Source organism: Papaver somniferum, chromosome 8 (assembly GCF_003573695.1).
Source record: "Papaver somniferum cultivar HN1 chromosome 8, ASM357369v1, whole genome shotgun sequence".
NCBI lineage: Eukaryota > Viridiplantae > Streptophyta > Magnoliopsida > Ranunculales > Papaveraceae > Papaver > Papaver somniferum.
In genome coordinates this window covers 127,648,035-127,673,668 of record NC_039365.1, presented here as the reverse complement: position 1 = coordinate 127,673,668, position 25,634 = coordinate 127,648,035, and the positions used below count along the sequence as shown (strand labels likewise).

Here is a 25,634-nt window from a genome sequence, read left to right as displayed (position 1 = left end):
TCAAATCCATTCTCACTGTAAGGGCAGACATATGATCTAGTTCAATTAAATAGTCAATTGGCCGTGCAAAGTTCTTGTTACCATTAAAGTTGATGTGAAAATTGGTTGCTACTATGATACACACATTACATTGTATATGTCAACACCTATGACCAGGTGCAATTCCAACTCTTTCATTTATGATGGAAGCTAGAATTACTTCTTAGCTTCATCCCATAATCAACTGATACCTGTACTTTGGTGTCATTACTGCTGGGAAAAAAATACATCTTTGTCTCATGATATATATGTCCCTTTTCACATGCTTTAAATGAGTATGTACGTCTAACTCTCATTACTTCGGGGTTCTTTCTATTTTCAATTTTGCTATATTTAGCTTAATTTGAGAAATTTCTTTATATCTCAATAGGCCAAGAGAATCTTACTACACATGTCAACCAATTACTTTAGGTTGAATATATTACTAAAGATAATACTTTTGTTTTCATACTTCAACATACCGGTTCGTTAGTATTATGGATGAAGCAGAGAAATGAAAATTTTATGACTCATATCATCTTTTGTGAGTTCTTCCACAAAAATTGGAATACATGTGATTTTATTTGAACGTATGTTTTGAAACAACTGACATATTAATAGTCGAGCAAGTGGATACATTTCAAGGAACATTCAAATTTTGGGCAGAAAATATCAAATACACAATAATGGTGCTCAAGGACTTCTAAACCCCAAATGAATACATTGAGATCGAGTTGGTACAACCAATTGAACAAAAAAATCATTCAACTATAACCAGTATCATATTTGAGATTGAAATTGATCCTTTATATAATATGGACTTCTTTAAAAAAATGTTCTGAAAACAAATAAATAAGCCTAATAGATATTTCTTTAATTACATACCTCAAGCTTTGGTTATCACCGCGCATAGGCAGGACCGGAGCGATATTGGTCGTGCACGCCCGGGAACCTAGAACCACTGCTGGAACAGGATAGGATCCAGGCAAGAACCCGTTCGACTCGGTTGGATAGGGCCCGTTCGACTCGGCTGGACACGGTTTTCTTTCATCTCAGAACGTTTCATCTTCCACGGACAGTTTTCCCTCACAGATAATTTTGCAAGTAAAAAGAAGAACGAAATGGAAAACAAAAGTCAAACAATCAGAATAGCAGACATAAGTAGGTACTTGTTACAGACCAATGAAAACAAGCTACGCAACACTTACATAGCAAGACAGCCTATGGCAGTAGCTTTATGCATCGATAGGAAAAAACTATCAGGCACATATAAGGATGAAGACAGGTTCACAACAACATTATACATCTTCCGTATCAAATCTCAATATAAGAGTAAACACATGTGACCCCAAGAGAAGAAAAGTATAATAATAATATAAAAACCAATATAGAATTAGGTAGATTAGGTATACTTTTGGATGTCTTGATGTTTAATTGAAAAAGGGAAAAATGAATTAATGGAGTTACCAGATTCTGTGTGAAGGAGATTTTGGAGTTGATTACGAACAAATGATAACGAAAATTCTTTCTGGTTCAGAGGAAGGATTTTTCTTCCACGGATCTGCCATAGACCGAACAAAATAAGGTCCCTAAATCCCTAATTCATGATCAAAATAAAATTGAATCCTTAATTAATTAATATTAATATCAATATTAATTAAATTCTATTCTTATAACGAGGTCAATATTAATCAAATCAGATTTCTCCTCCATTAATTAAATTAAATCAAATCAAATCAAATCAAACTTGCTAAAATTAAAAGAAAAGGAATAGAAATACTTAGCTTAAAGATTGATTTCACAATTTCTTTGATGTAAATCCAAACCCAACTTTTGATTCAAACAACTTGTGTTTTTCATCCATTTAGAAAAGAAAAAAAAATCAACCGCTTTGCGGTATAGCATCGTGCATGATAACGTGTTTTAGTATAAAAGATAGGGAAAAAGAAAGAGGCGGAGAAGGAGAGGATTCTCTATTGATCAAATCTCTTGGTTACATGGACATACTACATATGTATACATGGAAAGGGGAAAACCAAAAGACACCAAATCTGGACCGCACACCCATGGGCATGTGCCCTTTAACAACTTCTATATTGTCTGTGTTTGTTTATTCTAATTAAGTGTTAGGGGAGGCATTTTTATATTGTCCAGTTTAGTTGAAGACCTTCTCTTGCTGATAAACTGCTGAACTGGTTGCTTCTGCACTTTTAATGTGTACATAGTTGTACACCTGTTGATCATTGATGTGTACATAGTTGTACACCCGCTAATCGTTAATGTGCACATAATAGTACCATACACAAAAAAAAAAAAATACTTTCTATTCTTAAGATATTTTATCATATTTTTGAGCTAATATAAAGAAATTGGTTAAGTAGCCAGTATATTAATTATGTTGGTTCATTGTTAGATTAGATATGCATGTAGCTATATCATGTTCAATGGTAAAATATCCATTTTTCATGGTATTACTATATTGTGTTTCCAATCAAATCAAGTCATGAAAGTGTTTTGGAAATTCACTTGCAGGGCACTTTGGAGGAGAAAATCAAGCATTTGGAGAATGATAGAGAATCATTGGGCCTTAAAGGAGGTAATCAGTTTTCATTGTTAGATCTTTGTTTGTCTCATTCAAGCTCTTAAGGTCCAACTCGAATTGATGGCCACAAATAAGTTCAACATTAACATATATGTTTCCTTGTCTTGATAGAACTTAGTGCAAGAAACGTTAACTAGACTGGACAGGTATACATGTTTTTGGTACACATGTGTACATAATTGTACACTTGTTGTTTGTTAATGTGCATATAGTTTTACACATTTTGATTCTTTTTGTAGGTAAACATAGTTATTGGTGGTTTACATAGTTGTACACCATTACCCCGTCTCATGAATATATTGTCTGTTATGTGAGTATGAATGTCGGATTTACTAGGCTTTTGTGGATAAGTACGTAGTTGTACACCAGTGTAATTCTCATAAAAAAAATGACAGCATAAGGTTATGAAAAATTTGCGTGTGTACTTTTTTGCTTTACTAGTTTGTACACATTTTGTTTTTGAATTATTAATATGTACATATTTGTACACTTTGTTAATTATTTAGGTGTACATACTTATACACATGTTATTCATTTTGAAGCCTAAGAAATTAAGAAAGGCACTAATGTGTACATAGTTATACATACATATTATGTTATTTAGGTGTACATAGTTGTACACTTGCATAACTATATTTTTATGTACGTGATCTTTGTAGTTAATGTGTTTTAATACTATTCAAATGTATTATTTTCGGCTGTAACTAAAATTCACATTATCGTTACTTAGAAGCTTTGTGTTATCACTGGCTAATATTGATGAGAACCTTTTAATAGAAAGTCTTGTTTGGACAAGTAAGGATGTTGTAATTGTTCTTCAGCATCAAACTGAAAAGATATTAAATTATTTTTTATTTCTTTCAATTCTCTTCCTTAGTTTTTCTTTAGTATGTATATATATTTTTTTGTTATTAGTAAACATCGAGCAAACAGCTCGAATAAAGATAAAATAAAAATAACACAAGGAAAGGGTAATAATGTTTTGTGAAGTAGACACTTCCGCTAAATGTTGGTGTTAATGCTGCGCCAAATTATGCTCCTACACCTGCGCCAATTGAATCATTTACATACAAAAAGAAACTATGTGAGTTCTCCGCACTGACAATGAGAGGTAATTTTATAATTCCAATATGTTGGTCTCCTTGGTCCGATTTTAGTCAGTCTTACATAATGCTCAGTATAATGATATTCTGTAAATATAATGATCTTCTTAAATGCAATAATGGATATTTTTCTAGTAGTGCATCGTTTGCAGAGTTGTTGATTTAGCTTGACACGGTCTCTTGGCATTAAGGTTACCATACTTCTATAAGTGTACATATTGGTGCACCTGTAATACAAGTTTACATATTGGTGCACCTGTAACAAGATGAGTGCAGGTGGATTTCCTTGCCATTTTCATCCTAGAAACAAGCCTATTTAGGAATTGAGATGGTGGATTTCACTGCCATTCTCATTCTAGAAACAAGACTATTTTATTTTTCTTTAACCAAACCCAAAATAAACATACATGTCATTTTTACTAAACTCTAAATAGCAAATATGCATGTCTTTGTGAAACAGATGAGTGCCTAGTTCTATAAGAGCTTGCAACTAGTATCACGTGCCTTTGTATTGTGAAATTGTTAAAATAGGTTTGGGTTTCATTCGAATTTGTTTGTTCTGGGATCTAATCTGATTACCTTTATTTGTTATGATGACAGAGAAATATTTTAACTGGTTCAATGGGTAAGATGTAAGAACCCATTTGGAACAAATCGAATTTTCCCATGATTAGACTAAGTAATTCACGTGAAGGTGGCAGCACAGTTAGAGATGCAGTTGTTTCTAGGGATGAACATGCTAAATTATCAGGTGCATTTGAGATGCTGGCAGCAGATATTCTTCCTACAACTGATGATTTATGTATGCACAAGGATGAGCCTGATTAGGATACAAAAACGGGTGGATTTGCTTTCGTGGATGAGGCAATTGAAGATATTTGTCCAGGCAAGGTTTGTTCTTTCTTAGCTCTGATCACTTACTCTTACCCAAAAGTATTAGTGACACTGTGAAAGTGATGATACACACAACTCTTTTTATTTTCTTTTTTGAGCAGACAGTTGCACTCACAGCTCAGAATTAGGTTTGATCTGGCATGATCAAGATGTCCATGATTTAATTCAACTTTTCTGGATTTTTGTAGATGTGTACATGTTTGTACACCAGTGTAAACTAAGATTTTTAAAAAATGAAAATTATATAGTCATATTGGTACCCTTTTTGTAGCTCTCGGAAAGAGCTTTCCGAATATATAAAATTTACGAATTTTGGACGAACGGTTCCACAAATATATTGATTTTATTTATTTTTAATATTATTTAAAACCGATGACATCATCATGAGTCACTTTGGACTAAATTGTAAACCAGAAGTCTATTTGTGTACTTTCCGTAAAAAGGACTAATTCGTACCTAGTTGAATGGGTTAGGACTAAATAGTATATTTGGATGATATTTTGGACTAAACCGTATTTTTCCCTTGATAAGCATTTTGGACCTTATATTCCTAATACCGTAAAATCTTTAGAATTGATATATTGTTCAGTACATCTTACAGATACAGAGGAGATATATTTATAACGACAGACTTAGACAGACTTGGTCAAGTCAAGTCAGTACGACTTGACTTGACTGAATCCTATATTCCTAATAAGATTGTTCTCTGCTTGACTGCTTATAGGAGATATATTTAAAATATCTAGTTAGAGTTTCTTCTTTTTAGATGACACGACAAGACCCTTCCAAGCATAGTACTTATTAGATATCGAAGTCGTAGTCTGCCCCCTGATCTTCAGAAAAGCCATTTGCTTTTATCTCTTTTTTTTTCTTTTCGATTTTCTCTAGTCCATGTAGTACGCCGACCTTATAAATGAGCTCCGCTTCCTAGGATAAGGGTATCCTATTATGTAACGAGAATGATTTATCCACCAAAGAAGAGGGATCGTAGAGCACATCGTGTGAAAGGGTGATGGGGACCACTTCTGCCCTTCCCTACGATGCATTGGGTACGTGCAATACCTCTCGATGCCTACTCGGTGCTTAATTTTTGGTGGGTATATCAAAACTCTGTAACCTATTTAAGACTAACAGGAGATCCTTAGAAGTTGGAGACCCTACAACTCTTCAAAGGAACCTCACTGATACAATTATTTAATACAACTTAATATTTTCAATCGAAGGGCTCATCTCAACTTGGGTCGGTCGTCCTAAGTTGAGACGCTCAGTTCATCTTAGGACGCGATGGACAAACCCTTTTATTTGAGGGTTTGTACATCCATTTTAATTTTTTGTCCGTCCTACTGTGGGTGTAAAATGGCTTATTTGCCCACCCCATTGGAGTTGCTTTTACACTGAATATTTTCGCCTTTATAATGAAATACACTTTTTGCACTGTCTTTGTAGATGCAATATCTTGTTTGCACCTGCTATGAATGAAATTCTCAAGGGATGCACCTAGTTAGCACAATATCTTTCTATTGATTGAGAGTTGAGACCAAGCACCCGCCATGGAAGTGAATATCTTTCTATTGTTTGAGACCAAGCATCCACCATGGAATAACTATGGATCTTGTAGGAGTCTCATAAGGAAGTTCCTGTGAGAAAAGGATGGTTGGTGATTTCTGAGATTTGGGGCATGTATTTTGAGCTTGAGATTGGTTGCACTGATGCTGACCCGATGTCCCAAGTTCTTGTTCTTTCTCCTTGATCTATATAAAAAAAGGAATAACTTCATGATCAAGAACGTTCCTAGATAGAAAATGAAAGATATTAAAGTTGACATACAGTTAATTTTAAGGTGGATTTGAACACCCTATACCAAGCATCCACCCTATAATTGAATCCAATTTGAACCCAACTAATGCTACCCCATTATTTTATTAGAGATAGTAAATTACCTTCTCTCATAGAACGGTATTATACTTTTTTAAAGCTTTTTCCTGTCATTTATAACAACAAAAATATGTTAGAGCATTGCTCGGTCGACCTCGCATGCGTTGCTATCTCAAGCATGTTTGTCAATGTCAGTGATCAAAAGTATAAGTCTTGATTTCTAGTCTATTATAGCTAAGTTTCAGACTAGGATAGAAAGTGTAGTTGAGCTCAAAGACTTCATGGTGATTCATCATACAAGAAGAAGAACTACTCAAGGAACCGGTTGAACTTCTCGACAAAAAGGTATGTGAGGACTTGAACTTATCTGTCACTCAAAAGTCTATCTACTGTATCTCCTACTCTTTGAGACAAGAAGTCGTATGCTATATATATAGACTTGGATTATACACATTTGGTATTTTGAGCCGAGTATACCTCGCCTATCTATATTTTGAAATATGTGTTGGTAAGCTTTTCGCTTCGATCAAGTTTATATTTACCTAGTGACGAAAGTCATGATATGTTTCAAGCATCTTCAAAATTACTCTGACGAAAAATGGTTTGTGAATAACAACTATATAACGTCCTCTGAGAATGTTTCAATGATTGAAATGAGAGTTTAGATTACATAACCAATGATGGACATAAACATTGTTGTGCAAGCACATTTATGTATAAGTCATATTCCTTGAACCAAAGTTTGCGAACTTTGTTGATCAAGAGAAACCGGAGAATGGCGTGAGCCAAGTCCGCAAACTCAGTCCGCGAACTGTCGAACTTCTCCTCCCGAGAAATTCTGCTGGAGTTGACGAACTAACTGCGTCCGCGAACCAGCGGAAAGTCTTTGCCGAGATTTTCTGCTGGAGTTTGTAAACTCTACTGGTTGCTTAAGTCCGCGAACCTAATCTGCGAACTTGAGAAGGGTTATATATCTGAAGATGATTTCTGAACTTAAACTTATAAAGACTAAGGAATGCAGTTTGCAAACCGTGGCTATAAAGTTCATGAACCGATTCGAGTGAATCAAATCATCTTTGCTTCAATTGTGTCTTGTGTATCACATGAGATTTCCTTGCAATTGAATAACTCTCTTAACTAGTTCATTTGAGTCATTTGAACTAGTTATGGTGAAGAAGAACATGGTTGATATGAAATGCTCATATGCTAACCTTTTGGTTGACTATTATTGAACCAACAATACACACATTTGGGTACGGTTAACAAACCTAGAGGCGTGTGGTTCAAGTGTGTATAACAAGCTAAGTTTTCGATCTAACGGTTGAGAAATATTAGCTTGAATCTAAATCAGGTTTTTATCTAACGGTGGATATTGTTTGCTTTGTAACCAAGGAAAAACCCTGATTTGAAAGACTATATATATGAGACATCTAGTATTGTGCAAAACTAATCCCCACACCTTACGTGCGATACTAGTTTGCATGCTAGAGTCGATTCTCCTTTAACCCTCTGGTTTTCTTTTCTCAAATCGGGTTAACGACTTAAAGACTTCATTGGGATTGTGAAGCCAGAAGGATACTACTTTTATCGTAGTTGTGTGATCTAATCTTGTGTCTTCTATCGTACGAGTACAATCAGATTTATTGGCTTGAGATTTGAAATCTCCGATAGGCAAGATATAAAAAGTAATCACAAACACCTTCGTCTCATAGTTTGTGATTCCACAACATCTTGTTTCGCTACCATACGATTAAGATTGTTGTGAGGTAATTGATTAATCTAGGCTGTTCTTCGGGAATATAAGACCGGATTATCAATTGGTTCTTGTTTACCTTGATTATTATCAAAAGACGTAACAAAACCTTTAGGGTTTATATGTGGGATACAGATTGATCATTTGATAGACTTGTCTGTGGGAGACAGATTTGTTTATTGTTAAAGCTTGCGATTTTGGGTCGTAGCAACGCTTAGTTGTGGGTGAGATCATCTAAGGGAATCAAGTGCGCAGTATTCTGCTAGGATCAGAGGCGTAGGAGCATAACTGTACCTTGGATCAGTGGGAGATTGATTGGGATTCAACTACAGTCCATTCCGAAGTTAGCTTGGAGTAGGCTAGTGTCTGTAGCGGCTTAATACAGTGTGTGTTCAATCTGGACTAGGTCCCGGGATTTTTCTGCATTTGCGGTTTCCTCATTAACAAAATTTCTGGTGTCTGTGTTATTTCTTTTCCGCATTATATTTGTTATATAATTGAAATAATACAGATTGTGTGTTAGATCAATCAATTGGATAGTCCGACCTAACGGTTGTTGATTGATACTGATTGATCCTTGGATATTGGTCTTTGGTACTATCCAAGTTATCTCTCTTTAATCGAGACTCGCATTTTGCTTGAGTAAGATTAAATCGAGAGATTGAGATATTAACTCCTCGAGATACTTTTACATAGATTGAGTCTGACTGGTTAGTTGATTCTCTAGAAAGTGTTTCGAAGTTTGTCCATACAGATTGCTAAGCGAAATATTGGGTGGTGTTGTTAGACCCCCTCTTTTTCAATTGGTATCGGAGCAGGCAAACACTATAAACCTAATAAGTTTGTGTTTGTTCGTTCCTTAAAAATTATCCCATGGGAAATTTCTTTGGAAAACTTGCTCTTGGCATCTGTGACGCACGTCAGGAATCCTTAAAGATTGTTCAAAGATTATTATGGCTAAAACCTCTGGGTTCTCATGATAACCTTACTTCATCTAAAAGGGGAGATTTAGATGTTAAATATCAATCAGAAGGAAAAAGTAAGAAGAAGGAAAGATTGAGAAAATGTTCAATGCGCGCAAGATATGGAACCTCACTAGATTAACTCTTGATATCTTTGAGGAATATTATCATAATGGATCAATTGATAAAGATCTTTTCCATGCATTCGAAGGCGTTTTTAAATTCTTAGAAAAACTTAAATCTGTTAAGTCTAAGAATCATTCCGAAGAGGGTTCTGTTTATGTTAAATCTATTAATACTGTGCAGCCGAGATATCGGAGGTATCCTTCTTCTAACCAAAACAAACGAAGGACAGAAAGCTCTAACTTCCCTGATTATCATCATTACTTTGATTATACTACAATGACTGTTCACACATATCAACCAGAAATGTCGCATGAGAATTCCTATGCGCATTATGCTTCTTGGTAACAAGATTGGCATTTCCCCATTTGTATATATCTTGGAATGGGACAACAAATGGTTTGAGTTGTGTACAGTTTTGTTATTCATTGTTTGAATATCAGTTTAGCTTTCTATTGCATCTGTTGTCAGTCTCCTGTATGTTGTCGCGGAATGCATAAACCTTTAATGTGCAAATGGATAAGAAAATCCCATCTCTCTTATGTGGGTCGCGGTTCATAAATGGGTCCAAGCCCATGTGTGGTCTTATAAAGAAGAAGTTCGCACACCCTAGTCTTCTTCTTCAACCGTCCGCGTACGTGAACCTAGGGTTTTGTGTATTTCCTCCATTAGAGCCTCCTTGGAGAAACTGAAAGAAAGGGTGTTCGAATCTCACTCCAAGTAGGTAAAATCCTCTTGCTCCTTTCAATTTCTTAGATCTATGATGAATTCTAAGGGAACAAAAAGGAGTTCTAAAAACTCAAAATCCTCTAGCTTGAATCCTCCTTGTGACCAAAACTCTCTTAGAGTTAGGTTTGTGGATGATTCTTGTGCTAGAATGTTTGATAAGATTGCTTCAAAAGGTTTTATTCTAGAAAAGAGGTTGGATTTCTCTAGTGGGCATGAAGAGGATTTGATATTCTTTACCAAATTCAAGCTTGGAAATATCTTTGATGGTCTTGCTCAAGGATTTGATTCTCTTACAAGGATTTTCTATGCTAACATTCATGATGTTGATTACAACAAGATGGAATTCAAATCCATGATTGGTAGAGAAAGGTTTCTTGTTTATAGAGAATTAATTTCAAGGATTACCAAAATTTCGTTGGGAAACGTACGGCTCCCTAGACCATGTGATGAACGTCCATCTTGTGATGATATCTCGGTTGGGATTTGTGGGAAGAAGGTCGTTTGGAGTCAAGAAAAGTTCCCTACTAATGATCTTAGTATTGCTTTGATGGCTTTTTGAAAACTTGGTATCCCAAATCTTTGTCCCTCCACAATTGAAAATTCTTGGTGGAGTCATGAGTTTGCGGAATTGGTCTATTTCCTTGATTCGGGTATTTCAAGTCTCGATATATGTGGTTTCATTATCTTTCAAATGATTTCGATAACTTCACCTGTGAAAATATTGGGTTATCCTTGATTGATTAGTCAAATTTTCCATGATCGTGGGTGTGATTCAATTGGAAACTCTCTTGGGGTCCCCAAACCTGTTCGTCCGTGTACCTTTAGATGCATAAGGGAAAATGCTTGCAAGTGGCAAAGAATTGCCTCTCTTGATTTTAGTGACCCTACTACCATAAGCCTTCTTCAAAAAATTCATAAAGGTGTGTGTAAGGTTGATTCAAGAGTAAAGTGTGTTCAAGAACAATTGTCCTTGGTTGCAACAAAGTTTCCCGAGCTCAAGGAAGATTTGAACACAATTCAAGCATATTGGAGTATTTCCGATGAGGAAGAAGATGAGTAATTCGTGTTCTTATTGTTTCCTAGTATGTATTCTTTTTGGATTAGTTGGAAGAATAACTAGTGCTTGAATAGCGATGATTGTGACTACATATAGCTATTATTTCTCATCTTCTTGGCTTATTTTTTAGGTTTACTGGTATTAAATTCTAAAAATATTTAGAGGATGATGTTTTTGCAATATTAATGTTTGTGATTTATTATATTGAAACTTGTGATGTGATATGTATGTTTGCGTCCGTGAACTTGAAGGTCCCATATCTTGTCAAAAGTAAAGTCGTTCATGAATTGGTATTCACTATTGATTAAAGGATGAATAGACTTTTGACAAATACAAAAGTTAAGCCTATATTGTCAATTCCTTGATGGAAGATAGGTTAAAATCTTTTGTTTTCAAGGATTATGTCTATTAATGTTGTTATGAATATAATAATGGAAGATATAATGAATCCTTGTGTATTCCACAGTAAAGATCTTTATTGATCCATATCCTATGTATTATTGTGAGGCTCCGTAATGTGTCTTATGTTGAGCACGATACAACGAAGTTGATTATTTTAGCTTTCTTGGTTGTTCCATGAGGTACTTTATGTTGAGCATTTTGAACTAAATTAATCATCTTGTTCGGTTATTTAGTTTTTGCTCCGTAAGATCTATTATGTCGAGCAAAACAATTGACAATTAAATTGATTACTTTGGTGATTAGTTTGATGTGTATTCCAATTAGATTAATTATGGGTTCTCTTGTAATTAGTCTAGTTGAGCATTCATATATTCCATAAGCCTTTGTGTTGAGTATATGAACGACTATCCTAATCATTTTCTAATGGTTATGTTAGTCATATGTTTCGTAAGTTTTCTTATGTTGAGCATAATCAATTAAGTTGACCACTTTGTGTGTTTAATTTGATTGCATATTCCTATTAAATTAATCATGGTTTTGCTTGTGATTAATTTGATTGAGTTTTTGGATATAAGAAATCATTCTCATGGTTTTTGGTGTCCAATAAAATCCTCCTTTTCTTTTGAAATTAAGGTCGCTCTTGTTGTTCTTTCGGGAATGACATCAAATAGGGGAGAGTTCTTTTGAACTTGTGCTTAATGGTAATATATTTGTGGGGAGTGCGGTTGTGGAATATTAGAGGGATTATCTTATATCTTTAAACTCCTTGATAAATGTTATTAGCTTCGGCTATATGATTGCATCTAAATTAAGTTGGTATGTATTCTTCTTTTGGTCATGAAATGTCTCTTACGGAAATTTCATTATGATCCCGTTCTTGTACCTTTGCCAATTTTATTGACAAAAAGGGGGAGAATTAATATGTAGTTCACACTACAAATAATATGTTTTTCGGATTATTGTGTAATGGGGAGTGGTTTCCATGTGAGATGGAGTATTAACTAAGGGGGAGTGATACATATCACCATAGTATTATTGTTGAAGTTGTGATACAATTGGACTTTGACACTATGTAATAATATTATGACACTGTATAATAATGATCGGACCGATGCCTTCTCATTGTTATAGCTATGGATCTTCAACAACGGTGGTACTAAACTTACAACCTTTGGGATCATTGGAGTACTTGGAAGTGACGAAGATTCCGAGGAATGTTGAAGATTAGACTATGGAATAGGAGCCACTAAAGTTTCTTTATCTTTTTTGTATTCCATATCTATTGATAGATTTGCCACTAAAATTGACAAAGGGGGAGATTGTTAGAGCATTGCTTGGTCGACCTCGCATGCGTTGCTATCTCAAGCATGTTTGTCAATGTTAGTGATCAAAACTATGAGTCTTGATTTCTACTCTATTGTAGCTAAGTCTCGGACTAGGATAGAAAGTGTAGTTGAGCTCAAGGACTTCATGGCGATTCATCATACAAGAATAAGAACTACTCAAGGAACCGGTGGAACTTCTCGACAAAAAGGTATGAGAAGACTTGAACTTATCTGTCACTCAAAAGTCTATTTACTCTATCTCCTACTCTTTGATACAAGAAGTCGTATGTTATATATATATATATTTACTTGGATTGTACACATTTGGTATTTCGAGCCGAGTGTACCTCGCCTATCTATATCTCGAAATATGTGTTGGTAAGCTTTTCGCTTCGATCAAGTTTATCTTTACCTAGTGATGAAAGTCATGATATGTTTCAATCATGACTTTGAAACATAACGTCCTATGAATGTTTTGTGAATAACAACTATATTACGGTTGCTTAATTCCGCGAACCGACGGAAAAATGGTTTGTGAATAAAACCTATACAACGTCCTTTGAGAATAACAACTATATAACGTCCTCTGAGAATGTTTGTGAATAACAACTATATAACGTCCTCTGAGAATGTTTCAATGATTGAAATGAGAGTTTAGATTACATAACTAATGATGGACATAAACATTGTTCACATCTATGTATAAGTCTTATTCCTTGAACCAAAGTTTGTGAACATTTTGATCAAGAGAAACCGGAGAATGGCGTGAGCCAAGTCCGCGAACTCAGTCCGCAAACTTCCGAACTTCTCATCCCGAGACATTATGCTGGATTTTACGAACTAACTGCGTCCGGGAACCGGCGGAAAGTCTTTGCCGAGATTTTCTGCTGGAGTTTCTAAACTCTATCGGTTGCTTAAGTCCGCGAACCTAGTCTGCGAACTTGAGAAAGGTTATATATCTGAAGATAATTTCTGAACTTAAGCTTATAAATACAAAGGAATGCAGTTTTCAAACCGTGGCTATAAAGTTCGTGAACCGCTTCGAGCGAATCAAATCATCTTTGCTTCAATTGTGTCTTGTGTATTACATGAGATTTACTTGCAATTGAACAACTCTCTTAACTAGTTCATCTGAGTCATTTGAACTAGTTACGGTGAAGAAGAACATGGTTGATATGAAATGCTCATATGGCTAATCTTTTGGTTGACTATTATTAAACCAACAATACACACGTTTGGGTATGGTTAACAAACCTAGAGGCGTGTGGTTCAAGTGTGTATAACAAGCTGAGTTTTTGATCTAATGGTTGAGAAATATTAGCTTGAATCTAAATCAGTTTTTCATCTAACGGTGGATATTGTTTGCTTTGTAGCCAAGGCAAAACCCTGATTTGAAAGACTATATATAGGAGATATCTAGTACTGTGCAAAACAAATCCCCACATCTTACCTGTGATACTAGTTTGCATACTAGAGTCGATTCTCCTTTAACCCTCTGGTTTTCTTTTCTCAAACCGGGTTAACAACTTAAAGACTTCATTGGGATTGTGAAGCCAGACCGATACTACTTTTATCGCAGTTGTGTAATCTGATCTAATCATATTGATTGGCTTGAGATTTGATATCTCGATAGGCAAGATATAAAAAGTAATCACAAACAACTTCGTCTCATCGTTTGTGATTCCACAACATCTTGTTTCGTTACCATACGATTAAGATTGTTGTGAGGTGATTGATTAATCTAGGCTGTTCTTCGGGAATAAAAGACCGGATTATCAATTGGTTCCTGTTCACCTTGATTATTATCAAAAGACGGAACAAAAACTTTAGGGTCTATATGTGGGAGACAGATTGATCCTTTGATAGACTTGTCTGTGGGATACAAATTTGTTTATTGTTAAAGCCTGCGATTTTGGGTCGTAGCAACTCTTAGTTATGGGTGAGATCAGCTAAGGGAATCAAGTGCGCAGTATCCTGCTGGGATCAGAGGCGTAGGAGAATAACTATACATTGGATCAGTGGGAGATTGATTGGGGTGCAACCACAGTCCAGTCCGAAGTTAGCTTGGAGTAGGATAGTGTCTGTAGCGGATTAATACAGTGTGTGTTCAATCTGGACTAGGTCCCGGGGTTTTTCTGCATTTGCGGTTTCCTCGTTAACAAAATTTCTGGTGTCTGTGTTATTTCTTTTCCGCATTATATTTGTTATATAATTGAAATAATACAGGTTGTGCGTTAGATCAGTCAATTGGAGAGTCCTACCTAACGATTGTTGATTGATATTGATTGATCCTTGGGTATTGGTCTTTGGTACCATCCAAGTTATCTCTCTTTAATCGAGACTCACAGTTTGCTTGAGTAAGATTAAATCGAGAGATTGAGATATTAACTCATTGAGATACTTTTACCTATATTGAGTCTGACTGTCTAGTTGATTTTATAGAAAGTGTTTCGGAGTTTGTCCATACAGATTTCTAAGTGAAATATTGGGTGGTGTTGTTAGACCCACGTTTTTTCACAATGTATATGCATGAGAAATTTGTCACCTTTGATTAGTCAAACGTATATAAAGATTGTTTTTTTGTATGTTAGATGAATGGAGAGGATAAAACCTTTCTCCGAAGCTCAGAAATGGATTCATACAAGAGATGGTTCTGTATAAAATGAATATGAAAAAAAAATCATATAAATAACTCAATACAGAGATACAAATTAGTTACTAAGTAATGTTTATTTGTATATACCTTTTTTTGATTTAATGTTCTTCAGGGAAGTATCAAGTTGGTGCTCCAAATTTTGTAGCTCTTTCACACTGAAGGATTCCAAATCTTCTCCCATCATATGCCTGTTGGATTACCCCAATTCTCACATTAATATATTAATGACCCCTTTGCAGTACTTTCGTACAAGTTTATGTCATCTGTTTGTCCCCACCCTCACCCTCACCCCCCACCTCCCAAAATAAAAAGTAAATCCTTTGTTATTTGAGTGTTAGAGTTCTTCGTTTTTTATTATTATCGAGGTTCAAACTTAAATTGCAAACTAATTACAAAATGCCCGTGTTTATTCCATTCAAAGGAACTTCAATTGAGATTTGTATACACTGAGATACATGCATCTCTACTGAACTTAGACATTTTAGATGATATGCAGATGGTTCGGCTGCCACATGGTAGGTATAGTGTTTCATCTTACATATTAATATATAGACCTATTAAGTAAATATGTACCTTTGGTTTCTTTGCAGAACTTCAACTTTAGCCTTAACTGAGGTATATTCTGAGGACCAGTTGCGCTATAATAAGAAGCACCAATCAAGTTATAAGATATATCTAGTGCTCTGAATTATTTATCACTGAATTAACTAATTTCACAATGTATGTTAGACCTTAAGGCATATGAAGAACCCTAACTATGGAGTCACAGTGATGGATCACTTCTAAAGAAAATTAGATTAAAAATGAGCAAAAGAGATGCATGGAGGACATGCTTAAAATAGTTAGACATGCATCCAGTATGATAATTTCATATTAATCCACCATTAAGGCTATCAAAGAAATAATATTCCATGTTGTTGTTATTTTTTCTTAAACAAATTGTTTACTAAAACATACAAATGAGAGGAAAAATATATATGAAATCATGGAATTTCCAACTCAATCAAAAATGTTTAACTAACTTGAACTTCTCCCTCCTTTCACATCATAGAGGCTGAGGTGATTTTTCCTGACATATTACGGGTAAGGCCATATCCAATGCAATCACATATGTTTACTAATTTAAACTACTCCCCGTTTTTGACACCCATATAAGCGGACGTGAGTTTTTCACATATTAAGGACACATTATTTCATGATTTCATTCTTGTTTTTCCTAATTTACTTTTTGTCAAAATTTCTATTAACATACAACTGTGGGTACCAATGTATATGAGTGAATTTATTTTTACCTTATACAAAATTTAGATATGCGGAGCTAATCAGTTCAAGATGATCAGTAGGCCGCTAATAAGGCTTATCGATTAGATCTTTTTTTTAATGAAGGAATGGCTTATTGATCTTAGCTTGAACTGAGCTTCATCTATAACGATATGTATTTGGACATATCTTGTCATGAGCTTCAAACTAGACGTTATCAATGTGTATATATGCAATACTCACGTACCCGTAATTCTTGATCAGTTGCAACAATCTCTTCCGCAACACAACATTGTCTTTGATATCGTTCAAGGATGGCGTCCATGCTGCGTCAATGCACCAAAATTTAAGAGGTTAAAAGAAAAGAAGCAGTCGTACATGAACACAGAAGCTTAGATGGTGGAGCAAAATAATATTGACCCTTAGTTTACATGAATATGGACCACAATTTTGTTAAAAGTTTATTAGAACTATTCCGGTTATAAACAAGGAAAAAAAATTGATATTAGTTTCGCTCTGAGCGCTCTCTACTAAACATCCTAAATTTTTACTGTGCATTTTTTATGAAAAGAAAATCGTTTTCTCACTAAAAATAATAATAGTCATGATAGTAATTAATGTTCGCTAAACCTGTCAATGCTTTCATGGCCTTAATGAAGGTTACATATGAGAAATTACAAGATTAAGCAAAACATGAAGATACTGATAAGATTCCAAATTTCAATTTCATTATAGATTTATAAGTATGCATCTCATAAAGTTCAATATCTGCTACGTAAGTGATGAACCAGTGCATGCACCCACACAGTGCCAAGTTTTATGAATGCTAAACTAATACTATAATATAACTTGTCGGCAGTAATTTTGGAATTAACATGCTAAATATATAGAAATAACCTATTCGAGATCCAGTGACATTGGCTACCTCTTTGGGGTTACACTAAAGACTAAACTGAAGCGATAGTATGTTGAACCCATTGTAACACATCAGTTTTATTGCATGAGGTACACGTACAACAACTCTTATCATAAACAGCCAAAAAAAAGTGTCTATTAATCCAGAAATAGAGGTGATTTTGATAATTACTACACACTGTCATAAGACTTAATTTGACTTATGAAATTTTTTAGCTACGAATGTCTTAGATATTTTTCATCCAAATAATTATAAATTCGATTACACTTCCAACTGATTAAGATAATAGTTTTTGATAAAAATCCAGGTAAATTGTCTTTTTTTGGCCTTAAGTAATTTTATTACGATCCCCAAAGATTGGTGGTTTTAATGAGATCATTATGTGGAATCTTCATCCGATGAGCAATAAATGTAATTACATCCTCCCAGAAATTATTTTTAGATCTCAAGGACTATCGTCCTGTGTTCATTATCCATGTGCTCTACAGATTCCATTCCGGTACTTTTTATATAATTAAAATAAGAAAAAAATGAGTTGTATACCTTAATCACGCAGTGCATGTCCTCAATTTTATCCTCAATTATGATGACCCTTTTTGTAACGTTTCTCAGTGTAGAAACAATCCAAAAATACCAAATGTCTTCCCATACGTAAAAGAACTAAATAAAAAACATAAAGATACACGATCAATATTTTTGCTCTTCGAGCTTATATTTAAGATTAAACACGGTCAAGAACGCTACTTTTTATGCTTACATTTCTAAGGCCATTCATATCTCACCTTTCACGGCAAAGAGTCTCAATTTAAAGAAGAAGAAGAGTTCAATCAGACTATTTATGGCATCAGTGAATGAATAAGATCTGATATCCTCGTAAAAATTTAAGCCACCATGATTGTCAGTCATGTTTATGGACGAAAAGATAGTCATGATCTGGATCAAAAAATGCTCAAATATTCCGAAGAATGCTAAATTTGTTATGGATGAAAACATGGTTAATTTTTAGGGGAACATGAAGGTACGACTGTTAAGATAATTTAAAATTATGGGAATTATTATTTGTATTTTAAAAAAAGGACCTAAAGTTGTCTGTTCACTGGTTTTCACACATTGCAACCTCAAATGCTCTAATATTACTTGTGTTTTGCAGGTTGACGAAGGCTGGCTTATTCAAGCACTAAAATTAAAAAAGGCCTATAATTTATGAGTGAATTTTTGGTGAGTCATTTTATGGATATGTATTTCATTCTTCAATTATTCCCTTTACAATGAGTATAATGAAAACTATTCTTTGTATTTTTGCAGGTTGATGAAGGTTTGGCTAATATGATTTTTTTAAATATATGGTGCAAGATTTTTTTTTATTTTTCTATAATAAAATATGAGTGTAAAAATATAAGTTCTACATGGATTTAAGATTTAATTGTCCACTTTATTTTTTTGTTGTGACATTTTTTAATTAGTGTGGAGCCAATTACGAGGGTTATCAATGCATGTAGCCATAATGGAAGAAGGTTACAAACACCACAACTGATAGATGTCTTTGGCTGGGATGAAATTGGGATGGTCGGATCACTTGTTTGTCTCTCAAAATGTCATCCGTCCGTCCAAAGCTCAAAAACTTATGTTGTTTTGTATTATAGATATATGTACCATCCACGAGGGAAACAACCCTTTTTAAGCTTTTGCCATGTGCCCTATGCATTGTTTCTATCACACCAGTGTTTCAGTTGCAAAACTATGTTTTCACCTACATTATATTGAATAAATTTTGAGTATAGAATTACTTTTCTTTCATGTGTTAACATGTAAACGTTATGTTTTCACCTCCACTGGTTACCCTTAAGGGCCTTAACCTACTCTTATTAATAAGCTACATTAATTAATTAAACTACCTTTGATGATATCCAGGGAACAATAATAATTGTTTTAATAATTTATTATTATTATTATTATTATATGTTTTTATAATTATCGGATAAATAGTATTACATTAACTAGTTGGAATCCTAACAAGCTAAGCTCCAACGACATACCACTACGTTAATTGAATAGGTTGTTGTGGTAGCCTACCAGCGAGCTTATGGGTATCCTAGCCAAGGGAGACGAAGCGGATGGGGGGGCTCCGGGCAGAGATTTTATTATTATTATTATTATCATCATTATCGTACCTTATTATATTATGTGAGGGGAAACTTGGGATAAGTAGAAGTTATTCTTTCCATGTCAGTGCTCACTTGAAAATTTGCGTTTTCACCTATCAACTTGCACTTTCATCAGTGTTAGCTAGTATCTTGCGCTTCTAGTGCGAGGGAAGAATTCTATTTCTCACATGTATTTTAGGTAAAACACTGGATTGGACTGCGAATCGAACCTATAGAATTAGACAAGAAAAGTGTAGAATCGTAGATCGTAAATCTCTGATGTCCGCCTGGCCCTAGTTACATCTTATTAACTCCTTATAACGCTAGAGTTTAGTTAGTGTATAGTGTATACTCTCGAGAAGGGAAGAGATGTCTGCTTTTCTTTCCAGTCTCACTTCACTCCTGCTTACAAATCCATCTGAAAGACGTTTTCTTATCACTCAACCCTTTTTTAATAACTAGTCTCGAGTCTCGAACCTATCTACTTCAGGAGTAGACTTCAGATGGGGTTTTTACTTTGTTGCTAACATGCTGAGGAAAATTGAACCTACATGTCCAATAGAGTTTACACCAACTCTGAAACAATTTTTAATAATACTGATAATTTAAACTGGCCAGTAATGACCAAGCAAGAAATAATAATTGCTACTGATTGTAGCCGTAGGCATGGAGCTAACATAGGGTAGATAGGAACAAGAGACGCAGAGAATCAAAAAAATCCCGAAGAGCTAACTTCTTTTCTGATAAATAATAACCTAGTAGGGTTAGTGATTTCAGTCGTAGCTGCTGAGTTTAGTGGTTGCGTTTCGTTAGGTATCTAGAGTTTAGCTGGTCTATACTCTCTAGACAAGACGATAAGGGGACGAGACAAAACGAGACATATGCTTTTCCATCCTATCTCACTCTACCACATGCTTACTGGTCCATAATTAAGAAAAGACGTTTGCCTTCCCCTAGTTTTTACTGTCTAGTCTCGAATCTCGACCTTTGTTATGTGATAATAAAAGTGTTTCTGCTTCTTGGGTAATAAAAGTTTTTACTCTCTAGTCTCGAATATATATTTGTATTTGTGTGGAGTATTATAATATATTAAGTGGGACCCTTTAGATATAAAAATACGGAAACAATTTACACACCGAAACAAAGCACCGAGCATATGTACCGTGTGAGAGGATGATGGGGCCCACAGCTACCTTTTCCAAATCTTTATGCTAAGCACGCAAGGTTAGGTCCGTGCGATTCTCTTCGGGGCAAAATGAAGTACAATACTTCGGTGTGTCTAGCAAGTTCCATAAAAATATGTAAAAATATATTAGAAAAGTGAAAAACAATGAGACATTATATATATACTCGGAGATAGTCTGACCATCGCTAGATGGAAAGACCATCGAGCGATGGAATCTCTATCACTAGATAAAACACTTCATCACATATGCCTATCCTTATGTTATTTTTGACATATAGGCACATGAGTTTGGCATTTTGGCATACCCATAATGGGTACAAATACTAGTGATTATTTTCGCCTTTATGGTGAAATGCACTTTTTCCACTGTCTGTGTAGATGCAATATCTTGTTTGCACCTGTTATGAATGAAATTCTCAAGTGGAACACCTAGTTAGCACAATATTTTCATTTTAATCCGCGATTTTAGATAATTATTAAAATTTATACAATAGTTTTTCTCATTAAAATTTATACAGTAGTTTTTCTCAAAAAATAAGGGGTAACATAGGAAAAGAGGTATTTGCTTAATAAGACACTACCTTCTCCGCCCATATAAGTCGGAGTGTCGGACCAGAATTTTCTATTTTAATATAATGCTCTCGTTAAAATAATAGAATTTTCTGGTTCCGACTCCCGACTCGGGTCCTTAGTGCTTAAATAATAAATTTGATAATATTATAATATATTCCAAAAATTTATCTTACACATTATTATGTCCCAAAAACTATATAAAATAATAACTCTATTAGAAAATAAAAAATATTTTTCATACATATCAAATTTATATGTAAAATGCATGCAAAATGCTATTTCTCGGACTAATTTTGCATATTTACGGTGAAATAAAAGATGTTTTGTTCTTCGGTAAACGTAAAATCACTCATAAAATAAAAGTGTTTCTGCTTCTTGGGTATATATTTCAGTCAAAAGTCAAGGGGAAAACAAGATGTTTCACTCAAAATACATGCGAGAGAGAAGTTTCTTTTAGCATAAAACAAGTTTCACTCGAATTCCTCTCTGGACTCCGGATTATATAATTGATTGAACTACGCACAACCTGTGATATTTCTATTGTATAAACAAATATAATGCAGAAATTTTGCTAACGAGGAAACCAAAAATGCAGAAAAACCCCGGGACCTAGCACAAACTACATTACCCCACCCTAAAATTCTAAAATTTTTCATTATTTAATAAAGGCTAATTTTGAGTACCGAACTCACATTTTTAAAACGAATTATACATATGTATCTGTTTCGGACAAAGAGCCGTTGACCGAATTAGACCTATCCGGATCCGTATAATTCCCGTACGTATGCCGCCCGAACTACTCCTCGTACCCTGAATTGCTAACTAGGCTCTGGATAGAGGTGAAAGACACTTGTAGTCTGCGTAAAAAGATTCTTAAACTTTGACTTAAAGTTGAAACACTGATCAATGATGTGAAGAATCTCCCATAACAAAAATATTTCCTTCGTAGCACACTAACACCTGTATACAAGAAGAATCTGACGAGTATGTTATGATTGATTGCTTTAATCCATACTCCCTCCGTCCCAAATTAGATGACCTAGTTAGTTTAAGAAATACTACAATAATATAAATTAAAGAATAAAAAAAGACAACAAGCTAAGCACTTCGAGTATACCATGTCAAATGCCTTTTTTGTAAATCTCTCAGTACCATTTGTGTGGTTTATAGCTTGTCCCTTTCTCGCAGATATGGATTGCTGCAATACGGAAAACTCTATAAAACTTGAACAACTAACGTAGGCCATATTTGCGCCAATTAATCGAGACATTTAATCATTTTCATCATCACCCCCTTACCAATCCCAATGCTATAGTCATTCCTCTCTTCACCATTAAGATTGTGACATGTCATGTCTCATATCTGGACCAGCCCACATTGTCCCTGTTGTAGCAAGGTCAGGGTTGGACCCGGTATAGGACATGACGTGTCACAATCTTAATGGTGAACGTGGGAATGACTCTAGTATTGGAATTGGTAATAAGGTGAAGATCAAAGGTCTGGATTGATTGTCTCATATCTGGCCCATGTTAGGTGTCTCAGTTGTAGAGTTTTCCATTAATAGCTGCTGAATTCTGGGATTATCCTGAGGAGAGCAGCTACCAAAGGTCCGGATTGATTGTCCCAAATCTGGCCCATGTTAGTTGTCCCAGTTGTAGAGTTTTCCATTAATATCTTCTGAATTCTGAGATCATCTTGAGGAGAGCAGTAATTAATGGAAACTGTCATTATTGTAGGATCAAAAAACTCAACTCTTCATGACTGACAGCGTTTCCATTTGGCTGACTGTAATACTGATTTCTTAACATTAAACTTTCACAAGAATGATTTCCTGGAGAAAAAAATATGTAATATGTAAGAACCATAGTTAAGTATGAATAGCACGAAAAGAATTTGAAAACGTACAGACCAGAAGCAGTATCTAGAGTGAGTGTCCAGCCTATCTTGAGAAGAAAATCCTGGAGGTGTCGCTCTGCTGGGAATCGAAAATCCAGGATGTGCAGATATTGGAGCTCTTAAAACTGTTCGGTAGAATATCAGAGAACATTAGTAGTTATATTGTTTTCTTTAGAGGTTTTTTTGGCGATCCGTGAATAATTTTTGAGGATATTCAAGTCCGGAAAGTAAGAAACAGGGGGTGGGACCCACACAAAATCCACCCCCTACAAATCTGTCGAACGATAAGTGAACTGCCCCTTTTCTCCCTTGCGGTGTAACCGGTGGGATTGAGCCCGTGGGATATCACTTCCGACGTAAATTCTCCCTTTTGATTACGTTAAGATACATCATGTACAACCAGAACAACCAATGTGGTGTGATAAACCCATCATGACACGGTAAGGATTTGGCGAAAATAGACTGATAACTGCTTCCCCCTGGTCTATACTGGGGTCTCTTCTCTCTATATGGCACGACAAAACCCTTCCAGGCATAGTACTTATTAGATTTCAAGGTCATAGTCTTCCCCCTGTAATCATCAGAAAGGCAATTGCTTTTCTCCCTCTCTTTTTTTTCCGATTTCTTTCTGCTTCCTAGGAGCATCTTCTGAGTGAGTGGGGCCCTGAGATGTCAACCTCAATAGATAGTGGTAGTATTTGGTTCTGAAACATGACTAATAACTACTAGGTATAGGATTGACGGACTTTTAGAGAGAGAATCAAAGACCTTAATATCTCGACTTGTCTAGGGGCGGACCAAAAACATGGACCAATTGTGGACCAGTCCCCTGGATGGCTGAGATTTATAGGGGGTAGGGTTTTAAGATGCAAATGGGTCCTGCTTAATTGAATCCAAAGGTTGGATTTCATTGGTCCACAATTGGACTATGAAATTTGGTACACCATTATCCTTTTCGTTAACATCTTATCCTATGCATTGATAAGGGACGATTATGTAAGCCTCCTCCATCGGTGCCTTAAAATGCTGCAAAGGATGATGGGAAGTTGGAACTTATAGAGTCGGAGATCCACATTCATCATTTCAGGGTTAAAAAAAGAAAGGGCAGAAAGACAAATGTTATACACTAACATTATAATTTTACATTTGTATTTGATGTTTAATGTGCAAAATAAGCCAGACACTTTGTATTTTCATGTGCAATATTATCTAATCACTTCGTACTTTCGTAATAATTGATGTGCACATTATAATTCACTAAGTATGCATACTTGCAAAAAATCATTCAATACGAGATCTTTCAATTCTTAGGCCGTTTCCTATGGAGGGTGGTATAAAAGTTTTTTTGCCATGCCATGTGGCATGGCAAACTAATTTTTCCACTATTATAAAACTGGAAAATTCTAATAAATTAGTAAATTTTATTATGTTTTGTGGGACCCTTATTAATAAAAAAAAATCTGTTTGTTTAGATTTGCTGGGGTCTTTATTAAATTTTTGGGATTGTATAATATTTTATGGGACCCTTTTATAATAAAATCTGTTATAAAAATTAAAAAGTAAGAGAGAAGAAAAAATAAAACACTAAAATATTACCCAGCGATAGACATTAGACCGCTAGCAGTGCATACTAGCCCAGTATACCAGTTAGCCAGCGCCATAGCGGGTGCAAACTATAAAGTTTGTCATGCCCATAGGAACTGGCCTTAGTCCAATTCAATCAACCTCGATATTAGCAACCCAAATATGTAAAATCGCCAAAATCTTCATGTATGGTTATACGATCTTGTTTTAGTTTCCCATGAGACAAAGCAGTTCTTTTGGTACACTGCTAAATATATAGTCCCCTGATAGATATTATGAGTAATCATACACCAAACTAGGAATTTTCAGGTTCACACTCCTCGGTATTGGGCCCTAGGTCATACACTCCACTTTATTTGGTGTTGGACAAAGAAGATTGTTCTTGACCTGTTAAATATATATTATCGAGAAAGGTATAAAGAGTAATCATATACCGAACAATGCATGTTTAAGTTCACAGTACTCGGTATTGACATTCGACATACATTCCGATCTTCCAGAATTGAGCAAAACATATCTTTTGGTACATTCCATAAATTTAAGGGCTCGAGGTAGATATTATGAGTAATCATATAC

General features: G+C 35.0%; 1 long non-coding RNA gene and 1 pseudogene across 1 annotated transcript; one reads left to right on the top strand and one right to left on the bottom strand.

The window, feature by feature from the left end:
* Positions 1 to 6,185: 6,185 nt before the first annotated feature.
* On the bottom strand, positions 6,186 to 17,084 carry LOC113306026 (annotated as a pseudogene).
* A 1,446-nt stretch (positions 17,085 to 18,530) lies between these two features.
* On the top strand, positions 18,531 to 19,419 carry LOC113302391. The gene is made up of 4 exons (XR_003336852.1): positions 18,531 to 18,693; positions 18,826 to 18,893; positions 18,981 to 18,990; positions 19,139 to 19,419. It is a non-coding gene; the product is annotated as an uncharacterized LOC113302391 (long non-coding RNA).
* The last annotated feature ends 6,215 nt before the right edge of the window (positions 19,420 to 25,634 follow it).